Raw genomic sequence first — 8,323 nt, 5'->3', positions numbered from 1 at the left:
TCCTCCACCAGGACCTCCACCACTACACACTCCTCCACCACTACACACTCCTCCACCAGGACCTCCACCACTACACACTCCTCACACCACCACTACACACTCCTCCACCACTACACACTCCTCCACCAGGACCTCCACCACTACACACTCCTCCACCAGGACCTCCACCACTACACACACCTCCACCAGGACCTCCACCACTACACACTCCTCCACCAGGACCTCCACCACTACACACTCCTCCTCCACGACTACACACTCCTCCACCACTATACACTCCTCCACCAGGACCTCCACCACTACACACTCCTCCACCAGGACCTCCACCACTACACACTCCTCCACCACTACACCTCCACCAGGACTACACACTCCTCCACCAGGACCTCCACCACTACACACCAGGACCTCCACCAGGACCTCCACCACTACACACACCTCCACCAGGACCTCCACCACTACACACACCTCCACCAGGACCTCCACCACTACACACTCCTCCACCTCCACTACACACTCCTCCACCAGGACCTCCACCACTACACACACCTCCACCAGGACCTCCACCACTACACACACCTCCACCAGGACCTCCACCACTACACACTCCTCCACCAGGACCTCCACCACTACACACTCCTCCACCAGGACCTCCACCACTACACACTCCTCCACCAGGACCTCCACCACTACACACTCCTCCACCAGGACCTCCACCACTACACACACCTCCACCAGGACCTCCACCACTACACACCTCCACCACTACACACTCCTCCACCAGGACCTCCACCACTACACACTCCTCCACCAGGGCCTCCACCACCTCCACCAGGACACCTCCACCACTACACACACACTCCTCCACCAGGACCTCCACCACTACACACTCCTCCACCAGGACCTCCACCACTACACACACCTCCACCAGGACCTCCACCACTACACCACTCCTCCACCAAGGACCTCCACCACTACACACCTCCACCACTCCTCCACCACTACACACTCCTCCACCACTCCACCACTACACACTCCTCCACCAGGACCTCCACCACTACACACCTCCACCAGGACCTCCACCACTACACACACCTCCACCAGGACCTCCACCACTACACACTCCTCCACCAGGACCTCCACCACTACACACTCCACCCTCCACCAGGACCTCCACCACTACACACTCCTCCACCAGGACCTCCACCATACACACTCCTCCACCACTACACACTACACACCTCCACCAGGACCTCCACCACTACACACTCCTCCACCACTCCACACTACACACTCCTCCACCAGGACACCACTACACACACCTCCACCACCTCCACCACTACACCCTCCTCCACCACTCCACCACTACACACTCCTCCTCCTCCACCACTCCACCACACACTCCTCCACCAGGACCTCCACCACTACACACACCTCCCAGATGTGGACAGAATCCACCACTAACAACAGTGTTCCATTCCACTGGCCTCCTGCATGTGTAAACTGCAGGGAGAGAATCCAGGACTCCTCCACCAGGACCTCCACCACTCCTCTTCCAAATCATATAAAACATCACATGTTATTGGTCACATACACAGTTTACAGCAGGTATAAAAGGTGCAGTGAAATGCTTTCCTGCTAGCTCCCTCAACACTGTAGTACAATATTGATTCATTATTGATTCATTGTAATTAAATGGTAATATGGATAGTAATACAACTGCTATGTACATAATAGGAGGTACAGTATTGATTATAAATTAAATATGTCAGCTAGGACTTTATTTACAAATATGGAGTTGATAGTGTCTTGGTCGCGCAGTTGAATAAATAGTATACAGAACAGCAGCATTGGTGTGTGTCCTCCACCATTGTGCGTGTCCACCACTCATGGCCACCACTACACGCGTGCGTGATTACTCCTCCACCACTACACATGTGTGAGTGCAGATGTGGAAGATACGAACAACAGTCCTCTGAGGTGCATGTGTAAAAAAGTCTCTCCTCTTGTTATAAAACATCACATGTTATTGGTCACAGGAGGTTGGTGGTATAATTGGGGAGGAAATGCTTTCCTGCTAGCTCCCTCAACACTGTAGTACAATATTGATTCATTATTGAATGTAATTAAATGGAACATGGATAGTAATACAACTGGTTTCCATGGATTCCAGTATTGATTATAAATTAAATATGTCAGCTAGGACTTTATTTACAAATATGGAGTTGATAGTTCCATTCCAGTTGAATAAATTTACAGAACATTCAGCATTGGTGTTGTGTCCATTCCATTCACTCCATTCGTGATTGGATTCGATGTTTCAAGATTCCAGGTGCAAAAAGTCTCTCCTCTTGTTAGTGTGCAGTTTGTGTGTGTCACAGGAGGTTTGGCACCATTCACTCCATTCCATTCACTCCATTCCATTCACTCCATTCCATTCACTCCTTTCCATTCCATTCACTCCTTTCCATTCCATTCACTCCATTCCATTCACTCCATTCCATTCACATTCCTTTCCATTCCATTCACTCCATTCCATTCACTCCTTTCCATTCCATTCACTCCATTCCATTCCATTCACTCCATTCCATTCACTCCATTCCATTACTCCATTCCATTCACTCCATTCCATTCACTCCATTCCATTCACTCCTTTCCATTTCCATTCCATTCACTCCATTCCATTCCATTCACTTTCCATTCCATTCACTCCATTCCATTCACTCCATTCCATTCACTCCATTCCATTCACTCCATTCCATTCACTTTCCATTCCACTCCATTCCATTTCCATTCCATTCACTCCATTCCATTCCATTCACTCAATTCCATTCACTCCATTCCATTCACTCCATTCCATTCACTCCATTCCATTCCATCCATTCCATTTACTCCATTCCATTCACTCCATTCCATTCACTCCTTTCCATTCCATTCACTCCATTCCATTCACTCCATTCCATTCACTCCTTTCCATTCCATTCACTCCATTCCATTCCGTTCCATTTTCTCCATTCCATTCTACATTCTATTCCACTCCATTCACTCCATTCCATTCACTCCATTCCATTCACTCCTCCTTTCCATTCCATTCACTCCTTTCCATTCCATTCACTCCATTCCATTCACTCCATTCCATTCACTCCATTCTGTTCCATTCACTCCATTCCATTCCATTCCATTCACTCCATTCCATTCACTCCATTCTGTTCCATTCACTCCATTCCATTCACTCCATTCCATTCCATTCACTCCATTCTATTCCATTCACTCCATTCCATTCACTCCATTCCATTCCATTCACTCCATTCCATTCTATTCCATTCACTCCATTCCATTCCATTCCATTCTATTCCATTCACTCCATTCCATTCTATTCCATTCACTCCATTCCATTCTATTCCATTCGCTCCATTCCATTCTATTCCATTCATTCCATTCCATTCACTCCATTCCATTCTATTCCATTCACTCCATTCCATTCCATTCATTCCATTCCATTCTATTCCATTCCATTCTATTCCATTCATTCCATTCCATTCACTCCATTCCATTCTATTCCATTCACTCCATTCCAGCCATTATGATGAGCCGTCCTCCTCTCAGCAGCCTCCTGTGCTGTGTGTGTTTGTGTAAGTGTGTGTTTATTTGTGCCTGGGTTTTTATCAGAGACAAGGTCACCCTCAAGGCGACTCGGAGCCTTGTCGCTGTCTCTGTAACCATGGAGACAGAGCTAACGAAGACACACACACTTCGCGGCTCTGTGTTAGCTACTTCTGTTAAATGATTCGCCCCCATATATCCGTCCTTCTTTCTCTCTTTATTTCTCTCTCCCTTTATCCATCACCTCTTCCTCTGCATCTCTCTCTTTCTTTCTCTGTTGTCTCTTCTTCCCTGACTACAACTCCCATGTTTCCCACATTTAACCAATCACATTTACAAGGCTTTACCACAGAGTCTGTAACACAGTACAGTACTTCCCTGCCAGTCCACCAGTACAGTACTACCCTGCCAGTCCACCAGTACAGTACTACCCTGCCAGTCCACCACTACAGTACTACCCTGCCAGTCCACCAGTACAGTACTTCCCTGCCAGTCCACCACTACAGTACTTCCCTGCCAGTCCACCAGTACAGTACTTCCCTGCCAGTCCACCAGTACAGTACTTCCCTGCCAGTCCACCACTACAGTACTTCCCTGCCAGTCCACCAGTACAGTACTACCCTGCCAGTCCACCACTACAGTACTTCCCTGCCAGTCCACCAGTACAGTACTACCCTGCCAGTCCACCACTACAGTACTTCCCTGCCAGTCCACTACAGTACTACCCTGCCAGTCCACCAGTACAGTACTACCCTGCCAGTCCACCAGTACAGTACTACCCTGCCAGTCCACCACTACAGTACTACCCTGCCAGTCCACCACTACAGTACTTCCCTGCCAGTCCACCACTACAGTACTTCCCTGCCAGTCCACCAGTACAGTACTTCCCTGCCAGTCCACCACTACAGTACTACCCTGCCAGTCCACCACTACCGTACTTCCCTGCCAGTCCACCACTACAGTACTACCCTGCCAGTCCACCAGTACAGTACTTCCCTGCCAGTCCACCAGTACAGTACTTCCCTGCCAGTCCACCAGTACAGTACTTCCCTGCCAGTCCACCAGTACAGTACTACCCTGCCAGTCCACCAGTACAGTACTACCCTGCCAGTCCCCCACTACAGTACTACCCTGCCAGTCCACCAGTACAGTACTTCCCTGCCAGTCCACCAGTACAGTACTTCCCTGCCAGTCCACCACTACAGTACTTCCCTGCCAGTCCCCCACTACAGTACTACCCTGCCAGTCCACCAGTACAGTACTTCCCTGCCAGTCCACCAGTACAGTACTTCCCTGCCAGTCCTGTCCAGTACAGTACTACCCTGCCAGTCCACCAGTACAGTACTTCCCTGCCAGTCCACCAGTACAGTACTACCCTGCCAGTCCACCACTACAGTACTACCCTGCCAGTCCACCACTACAGTACTACCCTGCCAGTCCACCAGTACAGTACTTCCCTGCCAGTCCACCACTACAGTACTTCCCTGCCAGTCCACCCTGTCCACTACAGTACTTCCCTGCCAGTCCACCAGTACAGTACTTCCCTGCCAGTCCACTCTCTGTCCATTACAGTACTTCCCTGCCAGTCCACCAGTACAGTACTACCCTGCCAGTCCACTCTCTGTCCAGTACAGTACTACCCTGCCAGTCCACCACTACAGTACTACCCTGCCAGTCCACTCTGTCCAGTACAGTACTTCCCTGCCAGTCCACCAGTACAGTACTTACCCTGCCAGTCCCTGCCAGTCCACCAGTACAGTACTTCCCAGCCAGTCCACCAGTACAGTACTACCCTGCCAGTCCACTCTCTGTCCAGTACAGTACTACAGTACTTCCCTGCCAGTCCACCAGTACAGTACTACCCAGCCAGCCAGTCCACCAGTACAGTACTACCCTGCCAGTCCACCAGTACAGTACTACCCTGCCAGTCCACCAGTACAGTACTACCCTGCCAGTCCACCAGTACAGTACTTCCCTGCCAGTCCACCAGTACAGTACTTCCCTGCCAGTCCACCAGTACAGTACTACCCAGCCAGTCCACTCTCTGTCCAGTACAGTACTTACCCTGCCAGTCCACCAGTACAGTACTACCCTGCCAGTCCACCAGTACAGTACTACCCTGCCAGTCCACCAGTACAGTACTACCCTGCCAGTCCACCAGTACAGTACTTCCTGCCAGTCCACCAGTACAGTACTACCCTGCCAGTCCACCAGTGCAGTACTACCCTGCCAGTCCACTCTCTGTCCAGTACAGTACTACCCTGCCAGTCCACCACTACAGTACTACCCTGCCAGTCCACCAGTACAGTACTTCCCTGCCAGTCCACTCTCTGTCCACTCAACAGTGGACTGTATACACATTCTCTTCTTAGTATTGTGGTAATAATCTGTTAATTATTTCTTATGGCCTGGTGTTATGTTCCACATTATGTTCTCAATATGATACAGCTGTTAGTCAAATATCCTTGGACTGCTGCTTTTATAACGGACAATGTGTCTTGTTTTTATTCACTTTCATCTTAAATATGGTGTTTAAATGAATTGCAACACAGACCATCATGTGACTTCCCTGCCAACATTTTGTTGTATTTAGTAATGAATGTTGTATTGTGATCCTTCTGTAATGTGTTTGAATATTAGATTAATAGAGATATATCAACTGTACATACCAATGTAGCCAGGTTGTAATAACAGATTTATATTCACTTTTAGAGATTATGCTTTGTAAACCATAAACCAGCTTTTCAGATGATTGTGTCAACTCCTGTTGTGTGTCAACACTGTGTACAGTACTACCCTGCCAGTCCACCAGTACAGTGTGTGTGCCAGTCCCACCAGTACAGTACTACCCTGCCAGTGTGTGTGTATATATATATTTGCCAGTAAAACAAATCATGTTTGTTTTGATTCCAGTGACCTTTGATTGACTTCCATGTGACAGACAGTCCACCAAAATCAGTACTGTCCTCACAGTCATGTCTGTTCCAGAATAAATATCAGTGTACCATCTCCAGTGAACATAGAATACAAGGTAATAAAGTGTGTGTGGGTGTGCCCAGTGACAGAGAGAGAAACCGGTAACAGGATGAACAGTACGTTGTAAACCCTGTTGTTTGATTGGTTCAAGTCAGAACTCCAAACATTCCCAAGCCCCAGATCACTGTTATTGGATTCAGGAAAAACAGATTACCCTGCCAGTCGGAATTAGGCTCACATCTCAAACATTACCAATCCCAACATTACCATTCACTACAATGCATCCCAGTCTAAATCCCAGCCTCGCCGTCTACCCTTCCAAACATCCAGTCTTTCCCTGTTTCCTTATTCTCACCAGTACAGTAGCCTAGCTGTTACAGTTTTTCTAGATTGCTTAAACACAAAAACTGCCAGTAGCACAAAAACCCATACCCGTCCACCATTCCCCAAAACACACACACATTTCCCATAACCATAAACACTATTCACCTGTTTCCACCAGTTACAGTACAAAACATTTTCTCCTAAACCAGTACAGTAACCCTGCCAGTAAATCAATCATTGCACTATATACTCATTCAGCAAACACATGTCTCAATATAATTAACTAAAGTCATCACAAACTAAACTGAAACAGTACACCTTTCTCCAGGTGCAAACACTAAGCCTCTCCATTTCCGTCTGAATGACGTCCCAAAGTAAACTGCCTGTAGCTCAGGCCCTGAAGCCAGGAGATGCATATAATTGGTACCATTTGAAGGGAAACACTTTGAAGTTTGTAGAAATGTTAAAATAATGTAGGAGAATATAACACAATAGATATGGTAGGAGAAAATCCAAAGAAAAACCAACCTGAGTTTTTTGTTTGTTGAGAGACCATCCTCTTAGAAAGGCAAGTAAAAGGTCATATTGACAATAGCTCCCTGATGCAATTCCTATGGCTTCCATGGGTGACAGCAGTCTATGTTCAATGTTTCAGGCTTGTAACTTCAAAAACGAATAAGAAATATCAGTTTTAGTACAGAGACACAGTCTTGGAAATTCCCCTTTTAAAATCGGACAATTGAACATGTTTTATTCACTTTCAAATATTATGGTTTGTTTAGGGTATCTCAGGAGTAAATAGAAATATTTTGAGTTGTTGAAACATTTTAGAGTTGTATTTTCTCTGCATGTTGAATGAGTGATCCTTCTGTAATGTGTTTAATTTTAGATTAATAGAGATATATCTAACTGTACATACCATGTTATAGTAGCCAGGTTGTAATAACAGATTTATTTTAACAGACAGAGATTATGACTTTGAATAAACAACAAAACCAGCTTTTCAGATGATTGTACATGTAGAACTATGAGAGAAGCTGTTGTGTGTCAACACTGTGTTACACGGTTGCATCCATTGTCTGTACTTTGAAGGGAAAACAGGTCATTTGTGTGTTGTTACTGTGATACATGTAATATTGTAGTGCATATAGACTGAATCTCCACTTTGTTCTCAGTGTAGTTTTTACCACAGTAATGGATGACCATAGGTCAGTAATGTTCAATTTCATCTTTGCAGAACTGAGGTGGCCATCTATTGGAGGTAGGCGGAGACTTCTCACAGCTGAGCAGGAGACTGCCCTGGTGAATATGGGGATTGCCCATAATGCCATCCGTTTGAGGGAAATCCAAACCCAGAACGTTGAAGACCAGGTAGTCTTTGACAGCATCAGCAGTGACCTTTGATTGACGTTCTTCCACA

Source organism: Oncorhynchus masou, chromosome 9 (assembly GCF_036934945.1).
Source record: "Oncorhynchus masou masou isolate Uvic2021 chromosome 9, UVic_Omas_1.1, whole genome shotgun sequence".
Taxonomy (NCBI): domain Eukaryota; kingdom Metazoa; phylum Chordata; class Actinopteri; order Salmoniformes; family Salmonidae; genus Oncorhynchus; species Oncorhynchus masou.
This window is presented reverse-complemented; position numbering follows the sequence as displayed.